Below are 25,119 nucleotides of genomic sequence, written 5' to 3'. Positions count from 1 at the left end.
GAAAAATATGGCGACCTGCAGGTGACAAAAGATCTCGAATTACGGTGAAAAGATAGGCTGAATAATGTTTCTGAAAACATTTTAGGCAAGAAATAGGCAACACAAACAGAATCTTGGTTCATATTTGATCAACACTGCTTAGTGTTATATCTACAATACAGGAAACAGTACAGCATCCATGTTCTGTTCACAAATTTTGTATTACATCCAAACAGTGCACACAAATAGATTTCTGGAGACATTTTAGATAAGAAATAGGCAATACAGTGACAGAATCTTGGTGTATTGGAGTTTGGTTAGAGTTGGGGCGTGGCCTTCTATACTCTTTGCTAGCATACAAAGATGCAGATTAGGGCTGCCCCTGACCAAGAATTTTCCAAGTTGACCAAAAATCGTAATTTGGGGCCATTAGTCAACTAGTCGCTAGCATGTTTACCATATAATTATGCAATTACAAATTTTGGGTGGGGCAGCACGATGGTTTGAGTTGAAGGTGTGAGAAAGAATAGTATCAGTAACATTGTTAACACTGTACTACATTACAGAGAAACACAAAACCGTACTAATGAGCCTTCATTAATATAGGCCTATATTTTATCTACAAGTGCACGTCACACACTGAGCGAGCCGCCTGTTAATGACACTGTCGGCAAAGCAGTAATGATTGTGCTAAGTGGCTAATGGGCATGTAGCTACTTACATGTTTCAGATGATACATCAAGTTTAAAGTTGACGAATGAAGATAAGTTTACGGGCCTGTCCCAATACCCCCCCTTAGCCCTACCCCTTGGCCCTACCCCTACATTTGCACGTTCCCGCGAGGGGTAGTGATGTCCCAATTTCTTTTTGTGTGTTGGGGTAGAGGGCATAACGCGGGGTAGTGGGTATAAAACTAGCCCTTCGGAGTGAGGGATTTCAGATGCTGACTTGCCAGCGAGGGGTAGACGTCGCCATAGCTACCACCGAGCAAAAGATGGGGAAAAAAGTTCATACATAGCTAACGTTACCGTTGTCAGATTGCTTGTTAGCTAGCTAGCAAGCTCCAACTATCTGGCATCTGTCGTCTGTCCTGTTCTCCAAAATTGTCGGACTTTTCACATTATGATAACACGCCAGCTATACTATGCTGCCTCGTGATGTTAGATGGTTAGCTAGCTAGCAGAAGTCCCCTGTCGTCTGTCGTTCGTTAGCTAGCTAGCAGAAGTCCCCTGTCGTCTGTCGTTCATCAAACGAAGCATGATGAATGCGGTAGGATGAATGAGACTCCATTGTAGATGCCGGTTGGAAATGTAGATGGCACGCAGCTTCCTGTTTAAAATAGTTACGTATGCGTGAACGTACCCAACGCCGTGACGTAGTGAGTGGTGTACCAATTCCTAGGGAAAGATTTCTACCCCTATCCGTTGTTGCTTCATTTTGAGGGCCAAGGGGTAGTGGGCAAGGGCTAGGGGTAGGGCCAAGGGCTAAGGGGTAGTGTGGACAAGGGGGGGTATTGGGATTAGGCCTACATATCACCTTGGGTTCATCCTTCACCTTCTCAAAATGATCCCACACTTTGGATTTCCTGCCCAACATGTTATTAACTAGCCTGGGTAATAACCGCAGGTACCAGCCCTGGAAATTAACGTGACTCCTGTCTGACTGCTGAGCGTGGCCACCTCCTGTGTCTGTCATTTCAGATTAAATTCCTATATGGTTCAGTCATATAGGTTCTGATTTATTTTGACAAGGTGCAGCTCCTAATAGAGTTTCACTTTTTCTTTTTTTTCTGTGACAAAATGGCAATCTTGCCAACTAATGACCTTTCTAGTTGACTAACATTTGGTCGACTATCAGGGGGCAGCCCTAGTGCAGACGCACAATCTGTCATAAGAGAAACAGTGCTAGAGCCAGTGAAAATCCACCCAATGACGTGAAACACATCATACTGTAGATTAGAGCTGGGAGAGGAGCAGGGAGATCAGAGTGCTGGTTAGATGGAGGGAACAGTACCACAGTTCATTTACACATACAACCCACACTGTTATGATACAAAGCTGGGTGAAAATTGGCAAAGTATCTCTTTAAGTATACCATAATTATATATTTCATTGTGTCACGCCTTCTAAAGAGTTTTTTCTTTTGAACTCTGTTTCTTTCAAGTCGTAACTGTAATCAATTCATTTCAAAATTAAGTGTCATTATTGGAGAAAAGAACACAGCAAGCTGGTGGAGAAACAAAAAAGACCCTTAAATTGCTATTATTGGTCCTCTTCATTGAGTTTTTTAACAATAACAACATAATTTCACGCAATTTGTCGTGGAACGTTGTAATCAGAAGTCTTTGACCAAAATAACTCAAAACATTTTCAAACATCCAATAAACTTTGGACTCTTAAACAAGGCTGGCAAGCTTTATAAACAGTAACACCTCTCTGACCTGCAGAGCACTCTGTCAGACATGCTGCAGACTGCTACACCCTTGGTAATGGCCATGTCACTACTATTGTTTGCTCTGACTTCAGATTTAACTCAGGTTCCTGCCAGCTTCAGACGTTCTCATATGAGTTCTTTATTGCCTATTGTGGCAGCAGTGAGGGGAATGAGCAGTAGTGACTCGAGAAGTCCAATCTGCAGCTCGACATTTGGGAGATAAAATATCTTGTAGAAGGTTTCTAAGAAAAGCTGGTAGTCACTGACACCTATCACCCTCCGGAGAGAGGGCGTAGAGATAGTGCAGCAGGCTAGGAGGCTCATGTCCTTCAGCGCCTCAAACACGCTTCTCTACTTGTTCAATCAGTCTGTTGTGGCAAGTGCACTGCTCTTTGTGGTGGTGTGGGGAGGTGGCAGGGGGAAAAAAACACCGAAAAAGACAAACTATAGAGGCAACACATCTCAAGCTCTATTAAATTGATCTGAAGCACCTTTAGCCTTGGAATTCATGTGAATCGTGGAGTGTTTTGTATTGTAAATTTGTGTTGCTCTTAAGGATGGTCTCATCTCTACATGTAAATACATCTGCAAATAAGTCAGCACGCTTAGTTTTTTTCCTGCCATGTTCTCATTTTGACAGAGACAACAAGTGTGTTGGGTTTTTCATTCATCTGGTACCTTAAATGAGAGTACTTGAGAAACTATTCACTGCCTTTGTAAATCATGCAGTAATTTTATATAGGGGTGGGAATTGGCACAGGACTCACAATATATAGTATCCCGATACTTAGGTCATGATATGATATTATCACGATACTTAAATCATGATATTATTGCGATATGCTGTGCATTTTGATACAATAAATTGTGATATACTGCAATTTATTACCTTTTTTCCAACTGCAAATTATTTCCCCAAAGGAAAACTTTATCATCAGTTTTACCTCACAAGATAAAGTTTTCAATCTGTCACATCATTTTTATTGCAGCAGAATGCTATGCAAACAGACAGGCCGACCAACACCATCATAAAACCTGTCATAAATGCTGCATACACCTGACAAACTCAACCATTGGCAGATTTAACACCATCTGTGAGGCCAGATTAAGCACATGAGCCAATCCCCCTAACTGAATGGCAACACCCATGTTAGAAGGGTTGTCTGTTACATTCTTGTGCTGTATTTTGCAGGAGGTCTGCAATGTTTGCTCAGGTATGACTGTCTTGTACTGCTCTAGTTTGGAGAATGTGAGACAGCAGTCTCCAGTCCTCTGTGAGATAATGTGCCGTTATAATCACATATGAATCCACTGACTTTGAAGTCCAGGCATCACAAGGTAATGCCACCCTTCCTGCTGTACTCAAAAGATTCCTCAACTGTATGCCTCACTTCTCTGTAGTTCCAGTGTTTTTAGCATGTAACAAAAGCCTTAATTTAAACAGCGCTGTATGGACGCAGATCTTTGCACATGAAGTAGGTAATGGATGGTGTTATTTTCTGCGCTCTCTTAGAGTTGAATGGTAGTTTTGTCATGCTAAGTGTGTCCAGTGTTGGTTGATTTTTTGGCGGAGCAAGTTTAGCACTAACTTGGCTGTTAGTGGCTAACGCTATCTCTGGGTGGTAAAGTATGAGGTGAGCCCACATGTTCGTTGTATTCCTGGAGTATTCTGAAACTGACACTGCTTCTTTCTTTCTGTGTTAAAAAGTCCAAAATAAGTCCAGACGTTTGATTTAAACGCCAATGGTACATTTCTGATTTCTTTTTCTGGTGCCTCCATTTTGTTTTAATGAACTTCCTTCCAAATGCCGCTGACTGAGACCTCTGCCGACCTCACCAAGAAAAAAAATCAGCACCATCTAGTGGACTGAAAAAGCAATTGATTTTATTATGCCAGTACCAAAAGGGTGTATTTGCAAAAATTAATTACGTTTATGATAAAAAAATAAAATACTTGGCATCAGGGTATCAATGCAATATCGGCACACAAAATATCGCGATACTATGCTGTATTGATTTTTCCCCCCACTCCTAATTTTATACATGCTTTTAAGAACATGTCAAGCAGATCATTTTCAGTTATTCAGTCTGATCTGGATTCAAATGTTTCAATTAAATGTCTTTAAAAATAAAAGGAGTGCGCACCAAGAATTATAATGAGGTGCTGATCACTGGCAGTAGACTGGATTGTGTAAAACAAGTGTTGCACACTCCAGCTCCATGTGCATCTCTTCCATTTTAATGACGTTTCAGCCTTTGGGCCCGCTTCAAGATCAACGAACATACACCTAAACGTATAGATCTTGAAATAGGCCCTAAGGCTGAAATGTCATCAAAATGGGAGAGATGCATATGGAGCCAGAGTGTGCAATCTACAATCAGTTTAATGTCTCATCACCTGCTACTCTGCTAGGAGTCACAGCTGTATCCTAAGATATTCTGGAACCTGATGGTCATCTTTTATGTAATACTTTTGTGTTTTGCTTAAAAGGAAAAAAGAATAAAAAAAAGATGAATTCAATCCAATGTTATTAAATGATACCCCAAGTGACAGTCTCATCCCAAGCCCCTGCAGAATATCCTCTTTGTGTTCCATGTTTGTGAGTGTCGTTCCCATGTTTTACAGGTTTCAAACATTTTTGCTCGACACTGAAGAAAAAAAAAAACAGCCAAAACTAATCAATATAAGCAATAGAGGAAGATGGAGACCAATAGCAGGTTAATGCTCTCTGGGTCTGGTGCTGTTTCAGTGCACAGTGTGCTCACTGCAGGTTATGTACGCATTGATGAGAGTGTGTTTGTTGGAGAAAGAGCTCCAAATTGATTGATGCCGCTGGGGACCCAGTGACGCAGGAAAAAGGGATAGCACAATCTACCACTAGTAATGCCTTTGCTGCTCCAAAACAAAAATTAAGGCCAAACGTATAGATGGAAAATCTACATGTGGATTCAGAGTTAAAGGACAGATGTAAATACTCTTAATGTCCTTGCAGATAATGAATTATGTCTCATTGATGGGGCAGATTAGTTAGAAAAAATCAATTTATATATCATTTCACTGGAACTAAAATTGCTGCATGTGAGAATGTAATATATTTCCTTTGTAAACATCATCTAAATATCATCTGTGAGCATGAAGAGCAGTGTCCCACAGCTAGACAGCAGAACAAAGTAATCTGAACCCGTAAATGAATTGGGACGGTTTAATGAGACAAAGTGTGGCATTTTTCCCAAATAACACACAGTGGAGTAGCTCTGTGGAGCTGCAGCGCGGTCTTGAAAACAATACAAGTTTAGTTCTCACTTGTCTGGTGAAGGTGACTGCAGGAGCCCCTCAAGGGCTGTCTGGTGATAATAACTTTGGATTTTTTCGTGTTAGTCATCGTCTGGTCTCTGGGGAGTTTCTGATATTCATAGATGCTTCATAAACATTTGAGTCATAGACCGTATTACAATATATAAAAATTCCTTTGTTGCATACACGCAGAGAGAGTATAAATGTAATTATTCTCCTTTGTTTCAAAAGTACTGCCCTGACTTCCAAACAGTCCTCAGCAAACAAGTGGAAACTAGCCTAATGCTACTTTAGAGTTCATTGTGCATTTGTGGAGCTCACAATTAATTAGTCATGGTGTAAAACCCAAATATGTCAAATGTGCAAACGTAATTTCTAGTAATTTCCCTCCAGCTGTCCAAAGCTAAGTAGCACTGTGTCACAAACAATCAATACTCAAGGGTTGAATATTGGAGTGACTCACAAACTGCATCAAAAAATTGCAATAATAAATAAGAATATATTTATTTATTATATTAAAAATGGGAGCGTGTTAAACTGAATTATGGAGGACTACAGGAATACATTTATTCTGCCTTGGACTGAGGTTCAACAAAAATTGAGCACAACGTTAGTTCCGGCAGGACACGATGTCAAGCTCAGCTCACATCCCAGCTACATCAGCTGATCTCAAACAGCCCAATCAACTGATGGAGCAGCTGACTGATGGAAGGGAGTCAGCTGATAGATCACATGATTCCTTTCTATGCAACTGATTGGCGAATCTCATTCAGGGTGCCCTATTTAAACTGCTCTGGCCTGCCTACTGTTGCTGCTTCCTCTGCTAGCCGCTTTGCAACCCGCCTCCACCCCAGCGCCTGCTTTTTATGTCATGTCTGACTTATCAGTGTCATTTCTGTTTGTCATTGATGCTGCTCTGTTCTGTTCCTGGGGGGTCTTTGCTGCTCTTTCTGCCTTACTATGCGTTCACACCGAGCACGAATTCGCGCGTCGAGATTACATACAAAGTCAATGCAAAGCGATGGACGCGATAGACGCGTAGGCGCGACGCGATAGCCGCAAAATTCGCGTCCATCGCCTCATCACTCGAGTTGAAAATGTTGAACTTTTGAGGCGAATTCGCGTGACGCTGTGCCGCGAAAGCCAATCAGCGATTCTCCCGACGTCACTGGCATCACGACGTCAGCGATGTCTTGACGCCCTGACATCCAATTGTTGACACAACAATAAACTGCTACTCACCGGAGACAGATGGACAGGCGCTCCGCAGCTGAAATGGAGCGCCTGTAGTTGGTGTCCTGCCGGGAGATCCTGGCACCAACCCTCGCCAACAGGTCCTCAAACTGGGCCCCAGTCAGCCTGAAGTACCGCTGAAAGCGGCTATCATCCAGACGGAGTTCCTGGAGGAGGTGGTGAAACTCGCCAAGCCTGCGCTTCTGCAGGATAGAAAAACGACGGCGTTTGGCCCTCTGACGCATCTGGGACTTCCAGAGCAGGTACAAAGCAGCGATCGTGGTTATCTCAGCCATGGTTGAGGAGAGACTGGCGGGCCAGATGTTGTTATCTAGTGAAAATGGGCTACTTGTGCGACTGACGCGATAACGCGAATTAACAAAATGGTCCGGCATCCAACCTCTCGCGTTACGCACGAGTAATTTGCTTCACTCGCGCCCGGTGTGAATGCACAGTTAGGCTTTCCATGTAGGCGCATGGAAGGGCAGACAGGTTTGCCTCTCTGCCTCAGGCTTTCCTCATTTGCACATGGAAGGGCAGACTGGTGTGCTCTCTCCACCACAGGCTTTCCACATAGGCACGCAGAAGGATGGAGAGGTATGCTTTCTCCGCCTTATGCTTTCCACATAGGCATGTAGAAGAGGCTTTGTGCGTAGGTCCGAGGAAAGGCAGAGGGGCCCCAGAACAGAGCCATTCCACCAAATATAATACTGCAAATGGAAATAAAGTTTATTTGACTAAAGTGTTCCTGACTGAATTATATTTATATATTGGGCATGTTCATATTGTGCACCTCAAACATTTGGTTAATCTTACTAACAGCTTTGACTGCCAATGTCAAAATTGTTATGATATGTGCCTCCTTAATTATGAAATTTTTATACTTCCAACAGCACTTAAGGCATTATCGCATTAAGTTCTCCTGTATACTAGCAAAAGTTTACATTCAGTGTTACTCGCCAAAACACATTGTGTGTGGCCGGGTCACCCACGAGCTTGCATGTGTGTGCCCCATATAAGGAAAACGCTAATAGACTGAAAAGTGCTGCTCAGGGTCAAAACACTCCACAGGGAACCTCTAAGTGTACTTTTAGTGTTTGTCGTTGTCAGCTCATATAAATATCTTTAAAAAAAAGTTACTGGTCTCATGAGATGTGATGAACTTATGACCCTGCACACACATACTGTATGGAGTCAGTCTGTAACAGAACTGTACACTACATGGGCCCCCATGCAAATCCTTCTCCAGATGGCCCATCCTTTCTCTGGCCTCGCCTGGCCTTGTGCCTTTTTTTTTTGTCCCTGCAGGAAACCTGCGGCGGCTCCAGTGGAGGCGAAGCAACAATTAACCAATCTCTACACACCGCCTCAGCGGCAAAGTGCAACTGAAAGGACGTTAACACACGTTAGACACAAAAAGACTGTGTTTAGACAGTGGCTTCTTGAAAGAAAGCACAGCCACTTATTTGGTTTGTTCTTTCTGCCAGGAGGCAGAGAGAGATGTGCAGCGGGAATATGGGCTCTGACTTGACAGCCAAGGGAACCAGTGAGGCGACCAAACTCGATTGCCATTGGCCCAAGAAATACCAAACCTAACATAGACATGTGGCACATAGAGTGGTTCTCTCAATAGCAGTTTACTACCACCACATGAATGAGTCAAGGTTTAATTTGTTTTATGTAGATGTTAAAGTTAGTGTGCTTTTTTATCCTTTTATTTTTCCGACAGGTGAGAAAAAATAAAAATCCTAACTAAATATCTGAAAAAACTGTTTTGTACGTTAAGTGGGGTTGAAAGTGTTCACTACATGTCCCTTTGCATTTATAGTGGGTTTATTTATAACACCTTTTTTCAAAATGGCTTCTCAGGCTTTTAAAGAGTGACATCTGATTGATGCCTAATTTGAAAATTGGTCGAGAAGAGAGAGGTCGGGGGAAAAAAAGCACATAAAAGAAAAAGAAGGGAGAATAAATTATTGAGCCTCAGTGTTAAATTGCTGCATTTATGAAAGTATAAATTAAATGTTTCAAAAAAATTGAATGATTTATTTGTATTGTTGAGGTTGCAATGTAAAAAACACAAATTATGTGAGGCTACTGTATATTATGCAGAAAGCAGCATCAGCGCAGGGACATTTTTGGGTTGACTCAAATAAAACAGACACTGGTAACATACTATCTGTGTGTGGAATGCTTCTCACGTCTGCCCTAAATTCAGGTCTGTAAAAAGGATAGGACACTGAAAATCAACAGAAAAGACACTCCCTAATAATTCTGCTATAACAAATGTACAACAGCGCTTTAGGTGTGCTATTATCTCTCTATTGTTGTATTAAGATTATCTCAAAGATGCTGTTTCTCCCAGATAATAAAGCTCCTACAGGCAGGAATGTATTTAACCTTTCAAAAACCTGAGAAATTAGTGGTATCTCCAAAAATAATCACATACTGTATATCATGCCTCTATTTACATATTTCCCTTCAGAGATTTATTTGTGTAGGATAATATCAAGACCTTTTGCACACTGATATTTTAGTAATATAAAGGTAACATCTTAATCAGAAATGCTCTTGAGGGCAAAATAAAGCACTTCATTTTATCAGCCCTCAGGACTGCAGTGCAGCCTCCACTATAGGGTCAATGCCACAAAGGACCAATTGATCTATCTTCTAATTATTACCTTAAGATGTTCTGCGTGCAGCATCATACCAGTATCCAATCAAATCCAATTAACACTGGTGGCCCCCTCCAGAAAACTGCATTGTGGGGGGATTACACAGCTATTTGTGCTAGTCTGATTAATGGCCGCAGTAATTAATGCTGAAGGGGTCTGTCCGTGTGCCTCAGCGCAGAGGAGCATACAGCAGTGAGCCAGCTGCAGCGAACAGAGCTCACACTCACACACATGCACACTGGCGAGCGACACACACACCAAACACCTGGATCCTCTCATATGTTGCACACGATATGAGGCAGTTTATGGAAAGTTTTGTGCCTCTGCATATGGACAGTTAAAATACTATATGGAAAAGTCTGCTCCATATGCGGTGACTTTCTACATATACAAAAAAAGTTGCATCTGGACATTAAAGGGAAAACTTTATCACAGATTCTCATTTTATTATTTTTAATAAGGCCTCACCTTTTGCTTAAACTCGGCATTTGAGTGCTCACTCAGAATACGCTCATACAGCATGCATGCAGTCTGAGAGACAGAGACAGAGTGGGGGAGGCACACTGTGTGGAAGAGTATAACAGCTAAATTGAGTTAGAGAACACTCCTCCATTCAAATTTAGCAGTATTTTATCTGACTTCCTGTTTCATAAGATGCTTAAAATGTGCATATCATTAACAGAACAACAATAGTGTGCAGTTTGTGTCACACAGCGAGCAGTAACTCTAAAAACATGATGGACTAAAGGTTGCTTTCAAAATTAAATCTATATTTGTATAATTTATAATGATACCACATGTGACCCTAATTGTATCTATTTTTTATTTTGAATCAAAAACAGATAAAAATGTTCAGACTGTTTATTATGCACTCAATAAAACTGCAGCTCGTGTCATTAATTTAAAGTCTTAAATGTAATTATAATACAAGTTGTGTCGCTTTTACTGTCACAACTATACAATTCAGGAAACAGGAAAATCCGCAACAGACACTCCACTGGAGACTTGTCTAGCAGACATACTAATGTATAATTGAAGTACACCAATCCAAATAATTCATAAAGCAATCTACTTGCAGCATCCGCTTCCAGAGATAACAATCCGCAGCATCTTCAGCACAGAATTATCACAGGTGGTTGAAGGCCTTAAACCTAATCTCCAGGATGTGACATGCAAATTTGAAGGCTCTTCCTTTGCTTCACTCAGTGCGCATCTATCAGTCTATTTCAACATCAAATGTTCTTTATCGTGCAATGTTATCTCATATTTCAAAGGCTGTGGTTGATATGGCATGACTCCAGCCCGATAAGAGCACAAACACCTGCTTGCTCTGCAGGCGTGCTGCTTGGAGAGCCCTTTATATTGGCTTTGGATTGCTTTGCTGAAATATAAGGTTTAATCTCTCTGTTTTTCACCTGCCTTTCCAAATCCTCTCCATGTCTTTTTTCCTCATACTGATGCGTGGTAATTTTCTGTAAATTGTAGCACAAAGGACTATGAAAAGCCTTGCAAACACTTTGTGAAAATTGCTTTGACTCTATGCAAGTTTTTTTATGTGTCCTTTTGTCCTTTAATTTTTTTTTTATTCCTTATGCATCTTTTTGAGTCTTGCATCAATGTGTGTGTGTGTGTGTGTGTGCCCGTTGGCTTGTACATGGCTGACTTCTGAAAAGAGACAAACTGCTATCACTACGCTTTGTTTTGCTCTGTAGGTTAACCACAGCAACAGAGAAACTCACAATTCATTAGGTGCAAATACTCAATTCTCAGTATTCTCTGAAGACCACTTGAAGGGGAGGTGAAATGACTCATGAATGATGAATACAAAACTGTTACCAAAATAAATGTTAAATAAAGCTGTAGATTTCTGTTGAACGGATGGAAAATGTTAAGCATGCTTGTAGTCCTTTGCGATTTCACACTTTAAATGAGGAATGGCCATATCGGCCAATTTTGGCAATTTTGCAGCCATACATGAGAAAAGTAACTGTGAGATGAAATTTGCAGTGATGCCAGCAGAAATGTCTGATCAGATGGGGCCACTGAAAATGTTGGGGTGGCACTTCAGGAATTCACTTATAGTTGAGAACTATGTCAGAATCGTACACTGATATATTTAAGTTTCTTATTTTACAGTTAATAATTACCTGATGTGCCTACAGTAGACTAATAATGGTACAGTTGACATTCTAAGTTTCACAGCAATCCTGTTTTATTATCTTATGTAGCAATTAAATGTTTTTTCATCTAGGCTGCTTGTCATTTTCCTTAAAAAATATACATTTAGCTTTAATTTGAAGGTGTGCATTGATTGTAAGGAACAAAACATTTACCAGGAACAAGCCCTCTCAAGCTCAGGGGAGACTCCTGGGTACCCATACAACCCATTTTCTTACAGATATTAGGAGGTGAGAGCTCAAGCTCAAATGGCCATGCCAGTTATTCCCTCGCCAAACTTTAGCTTAACTTTGGAGCCTTATTCAGCCCCCTTTTTGACATGGTCAGCCCACATGGTACTTATGGATGCCCTAGGTTGTCAAGTTTCACAGGATGCCACTACCCTTCACGCTATAGTATGAGCGGCCATGGCCCGCTGGCCCTTGGCTTCCCCTTGGAGCACCAGTGGAGATTTGGGGCTGTTTCACACAAGGATGAGCAAGTACCCCATTATCTGTGTCTGCATTAGTATCTGTTTCTGTATCTAATACACTTAATTAACTGTATCTGTATCTGTTTCTGTATCTGTTTCAGTTTCTGTATCTGTATCTAACCCACTTAATTATCTGTATCTGTTTCTGTTTCTGTATCTGTTTCAGTTTCTGTATCTGTATCTGTATTTGTATCTAACCCACTTAATTAACTGTATCTGTATCTGTTTCTGTATCTGTATCTGTTTTAGTTTCTGTATCTGTATCTAACCCACTAAATTAACTGTATCTGTTTCTGTATCTGTTTTAGTTTCTGTTTCTGTATCTGTATCTAACCCACTAAATTAACTGTATCTGTTTCTGTTTCTGTATCTGTATCTGTATCTGTATCTAACCCACTCAATTAACTTTCTGTTTCTGTATCTGTATCTGTTTCTGTATCTGTATCTGTATCTAACCCACTAAATTAACTGTATCTGTATCTGTTTCTGTACCTGTTTCAGTTTCTGTGTCTGTTTCTATATATGTATCTAACCCACTAAATTAACTGTATCTGTATCTGTTTCTGTTTCTGTACCTGTTTCAGTTTCTGTATCTGTTTCTGTATCTAACCCACTAAATTATCTTATCTGTATATGTTTCAGTATTTGTTTCTGTATATGTTTCAGTATTTGTTTCTGTATCTGTTTCTGTTTCAGTATATGTTTCTGTATCTGTAACTGTATCTGTATCTGTGGGCGTGACATAAACTGGAAATGGGACCTAACTAGGAGTTGTTATTTTTTGCCTTAAATTTATATGGACTGATCAGAAGTTGCTTTATTAATAAAAAAATAATTTACAGAACAACCTCAGGATTGAGCTTTCGATCATTTTTTATCACAAGAGTAAGAGATTGAACACAGCTACCCAAATGAGGACTTTCCTTCATCACAAATGCAGATATTGACACATTTTACTCAGATGATACATATACTCGTAAAAACTACATTATCTGTGACGGATACTCGTCTCAACTGAGTATACGGCTCAACCTTAATAACAAATCAGCAGTTTATCCTCCTTTAGATTACTCAACACTTAGGAATCTAAATCAATTTAAAAGGCCACAAAATGTAGTTTTATAGCTGCAGGTGCACACTTGGCTTTGGTAACAGGATAGGATATAATAAAATGCAATGTCTGGTTATTGGTGGGTGTGTTAGGGGTTGGTAACAATCATGGAAAATTACATTCATACAATCTGTAAAAAGAGGGTTTATAGTATCTCAAACATATATACTTGCAACCAGTCACCAAAATACCAAACTGAAGCAGGTCAGAGCAAAAAAAAAAAAAACTGCGCCTCAGGAAAGTCCCGCTGTCAGCAGCAAAAAGCTGTACAATATGTGTAGTGTAAAAATAGAATCCCGTATCAAACAGTGCTGCTGCCCTGCTCTACAGTATTTGGTAGTTTGGGTTGAAACATTGACAATTAAAGAGTTGTGAATTGTTTTTATCACTCCTTAACACAGCAGTATATACATTGACTTTACTGACTGAGCAAATTGATCTTTAAGAACAATTGTGAATATCATTGATTATCTTTGTAATGTGGTTTCCCTTTACAGAATGCACTGTCTGCACTTAACAGAAAAGAAAAGAGATATGCCTGTGACAGCAAAAATAAATTCTGGATGGATCAACTCACTGTTCAAAACTTCAGATATTGTGGTTGTCATTGTTAGTCCAAATCAATGTGCATCGATTCTTCCACTTCAAGGACCTACAAAAACAGGAAAAAAGTAACAGTCATATATCACTGCATATAAGAAATGCATATTAAAACACATTGGTAAACCATTGCAAATGGCCAATTAGTTACATCTAATATTCAGTATATAGACACACTGGGAAGCCAAAGTGAAAGCCAGCCCCAGTGTCTTGCCTTGCTATGTCTGCATTTTTTCCAACAGTGTGTCCCCAATTTTTTTCTTGGATGCCTGCTGCTTATGGTCTGGCACCTGGTCGCTACAGTTTTAAAAGGTCTCAACCTTACCTAAGTGCTGTGAGGGTACAGGCCCAAAAACATCGCAAATATAGCAATATAAGAAGACTATAAGAAAATATAAGCAGAGGGCAAATGTCTGGTGGGACATAGGTGATGACTGAGAGGGATTACTTTTATATGAGTCTATACCAGGGGCGATTGCTCTGAGACAACAAGGGAGGCTGAACTTCCCCTAAAATTCCATAGAAGAAATGGTCAAATATGCACTATTGAATTTACATTCAAATAAGAATTTACATTGCATTAAACATGCGCTTGGATGCATTTCACATCATGACTATGATGTTCAAACGTCAGCTGTTTATCACCAGTTTTCAAACGCGACCTCCCTGTCATACATTCTCGTGTCAGGCCGGTGGACGCGGAGCCTCCAAGCATTCCTATGAGACAGTGTTGAGCAGGTTTTTTTCATGCAGAAAAGCGAGATGGTCATTGGATAAATGTGACAAAATCGTCACTTCCAGGGAGGCTCAGCTTCCAGCTTCCCTGGGACCTAATGGAGCGGTAGGCAGGAGAGGATGCTCAGTGTATGCATGATGATTGGAGGAATTGTCTAAAAGGCTGAACCCCTTTGTGATTGACAGCGCTTTGGAAATACACACCGGCACTGTCGCATTTCGAGCTCAGTCCCATGCGGATATTTGCGAGTGGAGTCTTCTGACAAACCCATCTGAAAATCTTTGAGGTGTGTTTTGCTGTGGTTCTATGGCATGAGTGTGGCTGAAAAACGGCTTCAATTAAATGTTCCTTTTATAAGTTACCGCCTCGCTACAATATGACAAATTTTATGATGTAAACTTAAAGTGAGCTTCCCCTGTTTGAAAGACCAGCAGCCGCCACTGGTCTATACATTGTGTTTTGGGATCCTCCTGCATAGTAAGCCTTTGAAATTAAGTTAACAACCAATAGAGAAGGGTTAAATTTTCCAGAAATCTGATTAAAATGTCAAACTTTGATAGAACACTAAGATTATGGATGTGTAATATATGTTATAGATGCATAGATTGTTATAAATGTGGAAATCAGATATGGAAATCTCCTCATTAGAGGGGCATGAGTCATAGCTGTAGGCTACACAATAATTACATTGTGAATTATTCCCCTTTGTGACTAGATGAAGTTTACATCTAAACATACTGTGTGAAGAAAAGCTTTAATATGCAGCATCGATCCATCATCACACATTCAAGTCTGCCTCATTTATCGAGCTGACATCTCAACACGACATAAACTTCTTACAGCAAAACTGGTTTGGTACAATTGAAATCTGATGGACATTAGGCACACTGCGGCCACATTAAGCCTCGATGCAATCAAGGCAGCGATAGTTTTGTTGTTGTTGTTGGTCTGGCTGGAAATTGGCAGTAATAAGGATGTTTAAAGACATGCAGTGGAGACTATTGACGTCTCAGGCCTTTGAGACCAGCCAATAGATTTTTTTTTTACTTGATTCAGTTGCCAATCTGCCATAATTATACAGGCACCATAGAATACAAATGAACTTCATACTGCGGCGATAGTCGTCATGGAGAAAGCACCTCTGTGTAAGGCTGGTTAGAGTAGCTTGAGCTTCCTCAGATGTCAGCGATCAGCATTAAAATCATCTTATATGTGCATGCGGTGCAGTACAGCAGCACTACCGTTTTCCCAGGCACATCTCTACCCACACAAACTGTCCTCATGCACTCAAAAACGTAGACACACAGACACACAGGGAAACACATACACAAACATAGTGTGTGTGTAGAAATATTTTCTTGCTCCTGCATGCGTAGGCTTAATGATGAGATAGCACAAGGCTGAGAGCGAACCCGTTCAGCTTGACACATGTTTTATTATTCCTGCATTATGCAACCATTGCTAAATGTCATATAAATGCTTCAATGAATTTCAATTTACCATCAAGCCACTAAGCCCCAATTTGTACTTTGAGTTGATAAAGTGAAATAGAGGGATGAGAAAAAGTGGCTCAGTAGAGAGAAGAGACTGCATGGGACACTTCTCTGAGAGTAGTTTTATCCGTCCATGAATGCAGAATGTCACTGGCGGTGAGGGAATGAAAAAAAAAAAAAAAAAAAAAGAAGTCATTTGTCAGCTGTATCAAGACTCTGAGAGTAATTAATGTGGAAACAGCAGTATTGTGATTAGCCTTGCTGAACAAGTACTAGATAGGAAGTGTCCAAGTCTGTGGTGATTAAACATTCAACGCAGTTTAGGAAACAAAATCTGCATTTGTAAGTGCTGGATCTGACAAACCGATAGTTAATCATAATTTCATGTGCTGAAATTCTACTTTACAGTTGGTAACTGACTTCACTTTGCCAACGACATAGACAAATGTTCACAGAAAGTAAATATTATGACACCCACATTTCACTAAGTAGGCTAACCACACAGTATTACACTTGATACTTAGGACATTAGGTGTGTTGAGATATTGACTGAGTCAAGATAAGCTGTATATATGCTCACCGGCCACTTTGCTAGTAGTGGGTTGAACTGCTGCTCACTGGATATTTTCTCTTTTTCGGACCATCCTCTGTAAACCCTAGAGATGGTTGTGTGTGAAAATCCCAGTAGATCAGCAGTGTGTGAAATACTCAGACCAGCCCGTCTGGCTCCAACATCCATGCCACATTCAAAGTCACTTAAACCACCTTTCTTCCCCATTCTGATGCTCAGTTTGAACTTCAGCAGGTTGTCTTGACCATGTCTACATGCCTGTATGCGTTGACTTGTTGCCACGTGATTGGCTGATTAGCTATTAGGGCTGTCAAAATTGCTCAAAAATGACGTTCGAATATTCCTTCTAAAAATAACTCATAGGTTAGAACCATTCGAATTTTTTTTTTTTTTGCATTATGTCCACAAGAAGGCAAACTAATACAAGGAAACATACTTGTATATGTATTAATACAAGGAAACATAACTACTTGTAGGTATTTTTATTTCAACATAAATGTCTCTGAAAACATTTACATACCTACACATTAAAACACATAAAACAATTATCTATAACATTACGTTATAAACGACCGCAGAACTCTCGCTTGCCCCCCCTCTCTGACCCGTGGCCACACCGCCACTGCGAATAGCCTCGAAGTGCCGGACCGTGACCGGCTTGCGTCCTGCAGCGATCATTTCAGCGTCTGGTCTATTTTCTGTGCGAGCCGCGAGCGAATGTGTCAAGCCGGGTGACGGAGACAACAGCTGGGAGCAGAACCGCTTGTCGACCAGCGTGGAGAAATGCGCACGTGATGCCAACGCCCACTTGCAAAGAGGACAGCTGCGGTGGTGTTTTTTTTTTCTCCACAATCGAATATCAATTTTCACATTCGAAGGTCCATTTTTTTTTTCAAATTCGAATTTAAATTCGAATATTCGTTGACAGCCCTATTAGCATAAACAAGCAGTTTAATAGGTGTACCAAATTAAGTGGCTGGTGAGTTTGAGAATTCTCAGGTACAGATTGAAGCAAAACAGGACACATTTCCTTTGTCACCAGTGGTCCATCATGCGTATTGCAGAACGACTGCAAAAGCAAAATCCCTATTTCAGACAAACCAGATACTAATATGAGAAAGAGTTAGGCGCAGCAACTTATTTTTTTCCCCAAGAGTATTCTGTCTTGTCATGCCCTACTGTACTGTTTTTGGTTTGTAGTGACCTTAACCATGACCTCTTTGTCCTAACCCTAGCCATATCTGATCTCAATACGTCAGCATGATGAGTACTAGCCAATCAGAGCAAAGTAGGGCGGGATTAGCTGACTGCTTACATCTGAATGCTAACATACAAACAACATGCAAATTTGTTTGGCAGGCAATTTTTCCATATTTCCCATCTTAGTTTAGTATGCTAACATTTGCTAATTAGCACTAAAGACAGGCCAAAGATGTGTTACAACAAAAGATAATGAATTACAAGCTGCGCCAATGGTATGAAATGGAGACATTTCGGGTTCCCAATTTGGGTGTGGCTGTCTCTCCCTTGCATTCGCCCACCTTGTTTTGAAGTGTTGTTAATGTTGTGTGGATTGTCGTTAGTGTTTGCGCCTGATTTTGCTGCTTATTTTTATCTGCTAGCATTATCTGATGTCAACCCAATACAAATCAGACGTTGCTAAATCTTGAGAGAGGGTGATGTTGGAAAAGACAGGGTTTGAAAAAAGTTTATTTCACCCGATTTGTCAGTCTTGAAAATGCCGTTTTAGTTTCAGAATGTTAAGAAGATATACCACTATGCAGCGCAAGAATCTCTCATAACCTTTGCTCATGTTCACTTTTCAATACCATTAGAATCAATGGACCCAGGACTGTTGCTGGTCTCCTAAAGGGGCAGGACACATACACAGGAAATGACTCTAAAGTGCGCCATCTGTACAGGCATAAGTGCAGCTGAAGCTAATGAGAAAATCATTATTTGCAGGTATTCATACACCAAACTATCGGACAAATTAAAATTTTGACTTGAGGAAGGGGTCTGTATCGTATTTGATGGCCATCCATACAATAGTTATTGAGATATTTCAGTCTGGACCAAAGCGGTGGATTGACTGAGTGACCCCCCCAGAGTGACATTAACTCCCTGAGAGTCACACTGCCAACATGTACTAACATGTAGCAATGCATAAGTCATGAATATGTTGTATTAATGAATCATGAGGTAATGAATAATTTATGAATGTGTGAATTGACATACTGACCACTTTGTTCATGATTCTTTCCTGATTAACCTTGACACCGTGAATATCTATTAATTTGGGTTAATCAAACTAGTGCTGATGTCTGCATGAAATTATAACTGCATGTTGATGGATGACCAATTAAAGACAACAAGACGTACGACTGATATCTTGGTGAGTTTAGTAAGCACTGTCCGTGATTCTCCCCTAGAGACAAACAAATGTTGAGAAAATTGGTGTTGACTTGAATTGTCTCAAAAGTGGCTCTAGCTAAATTGGTTATGTCAGCAAGAGTAACATTAAGCATGCTATTGCCTCATGGGAAAGGAAAAAGGAGGAGGCCAGAATCTAAATCTGGATGTGCGATACTTGACCTTGCACCCCAATAGAACTGACTTCAAAATCAATTTGACAGATGAGGAAAGGAAATTAAGCAGCACTCATCCTGAGAGGTTTTTGGTAAGTTCGACTCCACATAAAGCCTCCCATCTCTGTATCTCAAGGAAAGATCTTTCTGTGGTGTTTAATATACATTTACATAAAAAAGTCCCATTCATCAGCAGGTTAAGAAAAGGTCAAAAGTATTACTGCTTGCGTTTGACTCATTTGACTGTCTTTCATTAGAGCCGGCAAGCTTTGCCATAAAAGCAGTGCCAGCTGGCCACTGTCTGCTACCTGGCTGTTCATTTTACTGTCATTTCATCCCAGACACTAAATGAGCACAATGAGATGAATTTCAGTAACAGCAATTACTGAGGAACAATTAGTCCAATTAGAGGATGAAATATTTGGCATGGCTAAATGTAAGTGGATAATGATATGAAGCTCAATTGCAGAAATATTGTAGACACACAGTAGAAAAAAAGATTTACTTTCATCGTAGTGCTGGATATTTGGAAATTATAGGTTGATTTAAGAGTTCTTAACTTTTTATTCCTGAAGTGAAGCAAGTAGAGTTTAAGGTCAGTGCATTAATCCATAAGATAGGTTCTCAAAACTGGGTAGGATACATAGTATATTAATAGCATTGTTACTATGGCCACAGACCCACTGCCATTTCACCTATCTATATATTCAACCACATGCTCATGCATGCAGTGAGGATGTACAATGCCATGCTGTGACAAAATTCCACAACAAGTTAAAGACCTACATTCAAACCTTACTTATTAGCAACATGTACTTAAATTATAAATAGTAAATGTAGTCATTGCGCAGTAGAACGCTCCCTGACAGTGTTTTACTTGCGTTCTCATGCGAGGTCATCAAATACTGATGCTTTCTTGTGCCTTCTATGTCCATGAGACAGCTTTTAACATCTGTGAGTGACACACAGCTGTCTCCTGGGTGAGATTTGTTGGACCAAGTACTCATATGGTTGCAGTTAGGTTTAGGCAACAAAAATACTTGGGTAGGTTTAGAAAACATCATATTTTCAATTAAAATAATTTAGGAACTTAATGGTAAGTACGTGACTGATGGATGTAGCAATGTAACTGATAATGAGGACCAAATAGGGAGTGCTGCACTGGGCTCTTGAAGGATAGGGCAAATAGTCACATATAGATATAAAATAACGACTGTTATTAAAAATGCTTCATTGATACATTGATAAACCAACGCCTTTCGACCAGAGTCTTCATCAGGGTATAAAATGCATTGGAAACAGGTGTGCAATTCAAGAACCCATGTAGACGTCATGTGGCACAGGTCACAAAAAACACATTGAAAGAAATTGCCAATGAAAATGAGGTGAATATATACTGTGAGTAAAGAGTGAGTTTTTTTCATCTGAAATTGTCGCACATCTAAACGTAAATACAACCTCATGTGCCAATCATGTTTGCACACTGGGTCCGAAACTTTGTCAATCATTAAAATTTTCGGAACAGGTCCGATTTTCGGCATTTTTCGTATATGTCAGAAGCCTTTGGAGAGCTGGTTGACCAAGAAGACAAGACAGAGGAACAGAGGAATCATTTCATGACTCAGACAGCTCACTTTCAACAGGTAAGATAGTAATATTCAGCTGGATGATGATGAAGAGGAGGAGGATGTGGACCGCACACAGAATGTGGAGGACAGCTCCGCCCCTTCCTGCAGCTGCAGTGCCAAATGCAAGACAGAGAGGGAGTGGTGACAGCCAGATAGGTAACTTCAGTGGAGAGAGGCAAAAGAGGAAATGTGTCTTCTCATTTTGTCACGTATTGCGAATTTTGACATCAGAGAGAACAATAAAATGCATCGGAATCAGTGTGCAAGCTTTCTGTGTGTAACGGTTTTCTTAGGATGACTGATTAAAAAAAAAAAAACATCCCAAAAAACAGACTCAGTGTGCAAAGGCCATAATTCACACATCTAGTAACAAGAAAAAAGAGATGGGTTTACATTGGAGGCAGCTGAAAGCCTGGTTTACATTGTGGGACCCTGCTTTTTGTCCTTTGTGACCGTGTGAACAGACTTATCACATTGTTATGTAAGAATTGTGATTTCACTGAAGACACCATTTTTAGGGAGCTCTACAAAAAAAAGAATATCTAAAAGTCATCCAGTCTATGTGAAACAAATGCACGGATTATTTTTTTCCACATAATTATGTGATGGAATCGTGCTTTCATGGTCACCTTGTGGGATTTACAGCTAAACTCAAGAATTCAAAAATACACCCACACTCATTATCTCTGCTTTGAGTTTGGAGATCAAATTGCCAAGCCTGTTAAAAAGATTTTTTCCTCCTCCTCCCCACGGCCCAGAGTAAAATAAATCTAGTCTCAGCAAGGTGTTAGAAAGTTGTTACTTATCCGGTTGATAAAAACAGATGGTCAGGAGGCCTTAACCATTCATGTCGTTTGGCTCAACAATACACAATGCAGTTGTGTGTTGTTGGCATAGATCTGCAGTTTCTCCCACATCACCTAAGGGAGATGTGTAGTGAGTGAGTTTGAGCCTAATTTAGAGATTTCTCTGTAAACCTTTTTTCGTTTGTTTGTTTTGTTTTCTAACCACAGCATTATAAAGTTAAAGTAAAATCATCTACCTAATTGGACTATGGCGATTGCCTTACAGTGCTGTAGGGCAGTTCAAGTTCTGCTTCAAGTTCAAGCAGTGTCCATTTAAAATGAACAGTCAATGTCCATTTTAAAATGAGACCTTCTTGCTTTGTATGCAAGAACGAATTAGCTGTTGTTGTTTTTTCTTGGGCATGTTTTATTAATTGTCCCGCACAAGGTATTTTCACAGAGACAGCTGTATATACAGAAGTAGAGATGTCCAGGACAAATGCGGATGGTTTTGGCTTAAATGTAAAAGGAAATAATGAAACCAAGTGTAAAAATCCAACGACTCATGAAGGCTGTAGTCATGGTGTGCTGGTGATTCATACTGGAATGAAAGCCTTGGGGTGTCAGCAACAGACGCAGCCACAGATACAATTTCAACCAGGTGTGTCTGCATGTGCATTCTTCCTGCAAAGATTCATGTCCCTCGACGTGAGATTACCAGCAAGGCTACAGTCATTTTAGAGCTCATCTGCACCTTTTTTTTTTTTTTTTTTTTTAAGTAAAACTTATAAACTTCTGATGTAAATTCTCATGGTCAGCGATGTAATGTACTGTAGAGGAGAGCTGGTGTTTCCAGCTCTGAGTGCTCCTACCACCACAGGGAGCACTTGTGCACCGTTTCCTCCTCCAGGCCCTGATATTTCTTCAGCTTCTCATATTCCTTCTTGTTGATGTTGCTGAGCCACATGGGACTGCCACTTCCATCATCACTGTTTTCTTTTCCTTCTCCATTACCACAATGTCTGCTTGGCTGGCCAGTACTTGTTTATCTGTCTGGATCAGCAGGTCCCACAGGATCTTAGCTCTGCTTTTCTCAACCAGCAGGGGCTGACTTGGCTCCTGATTGCTATATATAGCTGGTACCTTAGATAAGGTGTAGGCTGATACTGCTGCTCTAATAAGTATATACAAATTCCTGCGTGGTGCTCCTCAGAGGAGTGGTCAAGCCTGCAGTGCTTGTGTGAGGGCTTCGCTTTCGCTCAGAGAAGTACAGCGTGCAACCTTTGTTTGATGCTTTGCTGTCACTTTGGCTCTGGAATATGAAAGTGACATGCCAGCTCAATAGCAAGTTGCCATGCCAGTGACAAAAGGGAGAGCATATGAGCTCCAACAGCACATTATATGTTATGCTAAGAACAAGCAGAGAAATCATGGGAAAATGGAGAACAGAGGGAGTTAATGCTGGTGTGACTGAGGTATTTTTAGAGACATTGTGCACATGAACATCCATCACTGATTCTCACTCTGGGAACGGTGGGCGACATAGTGGCGGAGAGAATGGAGACGGGAGCAAAAAGGGTTATTTTCTGTCAGAGGAGGCATGTGCTCTTCCCAAAATGAATTTCATCTCATATACATGCGTAAATCTCGTCAGCCCCCATCTCTCTCTTGGCGGGAAAAGCCGTTCAGAGAGACAGCTGAGATAAATCAGCGTGTGGGGCCCCGATGTAGCCTGTGTGGGCTGGGACAGAGATGAAGCCACTGCAAGCGGCCTCTGGCTTTAATGATGTGCAGTGAGCCAGTGGAGGCGTGTAAATCTGCAGCTGGCATCTCATTCTCTGCAGCCTCAATTCCTCCCCAACCTCTGAGATATCTCTGTCAAAGTCACCTCTGTGCACCTGTGTCAGGTTCAAGTGTAACAATCTCTACAGTAGGTTAAGGGGATGCAGCCACAGATTCTACAGACGGACAGAAATTGCTGCCCCAAGTTGCGACCTCACACAAATTCATGAATAAATGATGCTACCTTGCGACTACTAAGCTATATTTACTAAATTAAAAGCCGGGAACAGGTTTTCATGAAATGTTTGAATAAACCTCAGGATGCAGTTAAAGCAGCTGCATTTAGGGAACAACATGGGTGTCGTTAATCACTAAATTGTAACCTAAACAACACACAAACCCAACAAACAGTAGAATGCACATTCAAGCTCATAATAAAACACCCTTTCAAAAAAAACCACCCACTTTAATCAAAACAAATGATGAAAATGATGATGCAGACGACAGAGTAATGTAATCAGGATTGTCATCACCAAATCCCCAAAGCCTAATGAAGACATTAATTACGCTAAGAGTTCACATCTCTCCAATAAAAAGCCATGTTTCGTGATTGTTTATTGAAGTTTTTGCAAAAATGTTGCAACCCTGTGATCAATTAGGTCACCAGGCAAATGCCAAATATTGCTTCAATCAACTATAAGAGGTTTGTTTATTGACCGGAAAGTAATTAAAGGCTAGAGGTCATTGATTTGTTGACACAAGCACACAGTACATCAGATTATTATGGTAAAAATATAGGCCAGGGTAGAATGGCATTAGCAGTTTAATCACCGACAACAGAAGACATGAGACCCAAAGACTCATCTCTCTATTAATCCATCATTTATTACTTTACAACTGCTTATACACACTCAGGGACATGGGAGGAGAGAGGCTATCCAAGCATGAAGAGGGTGAAAGGCAGGGATCATGATCAGGTAGGCGGTCTAATGCAGGGCTGGCGTATTGACAGACAAACACTTCTACCTTCATGTTACTTCTTAGAGTATCCATGTCAGCTGATCAGCAGGTCTTTAGAGCTTCACATCACTTCATATACTCCCATATAAGTAAGACTGCATTTCACTTTTACCTTAACACTGCATCTTGTTACTTTCAACACTAGCTGTCAGTGTTAAAGGGTACCTTAAGATGTTTCATCTCAAACAAGGCTGTTCTCATCACAATAACAGCAGCATCGGTTGTTTGAATGCATAAAGAAACATATGTTCACATCTGACAAGCAACCTCTAGCAGTTGTGTGAATAAAGACCATTCTGTCTGAAGTAGAAAAAAAGGAGAAGCAGTGTGACAATATTATTTCAATAAAAAAGGGAGGAGATCAGCATGGCACACAGTATTTAGCTTCCTCTGGGTTTTTTTTGTTAGTTTTCTTGTTCTTTAAAGCTCTGTAGTTTTGGCAACACAACTGTCAGACATGACAGTGCCAATACATAAGTATTCTTCCCTGCGATCGTCAGTACTCGCTCTTTCTCTTGGAAGCAAAGGAAGATGATCGGC

At 40.5% G+C, this 25,119-nt stretch overlaps 1 protein-coding gene across 1 annotated transcript in view; it reads right to left on the bottom strand.

The window, feature by feature from the left end:
- Positions 1–25,119, bottom strand: part of lrrc4ca (leucine rich repeat containing 4C, genome duplicate a) — a 236,875-nt gene that overhangs the window by 130,991 nt on the left and 80,765 nt on the right. The window contains exon 2 of the mRNA XM_050073759.1: positions 13,954–14,028. The gene's annotated coding sequence lies outside the window, so the exon portion shown is untranslated. The remainder of the gene's footprint in view (positions 1–13,953; positions 14,029–25,119) is intronic.

The sequence above is a fragment of the Epinephelus moara genome, chromosome 20 (assembly GCF_006386435.1).
Source record: "Epinephelus moara isolate mb chromosome 20, YSFRI_EMoa_1.0, whole genome shotgun sequence".
Taxonomy (NCBI): Eukaryota; Metazoa; Chordata; class Actinopteri; order Perciformes; family Serranidae; genus Epinephelus; species Epinephelus moara.
This window is presented reverse-complemented; position numbering and strand designations above follow the sequence as displayed.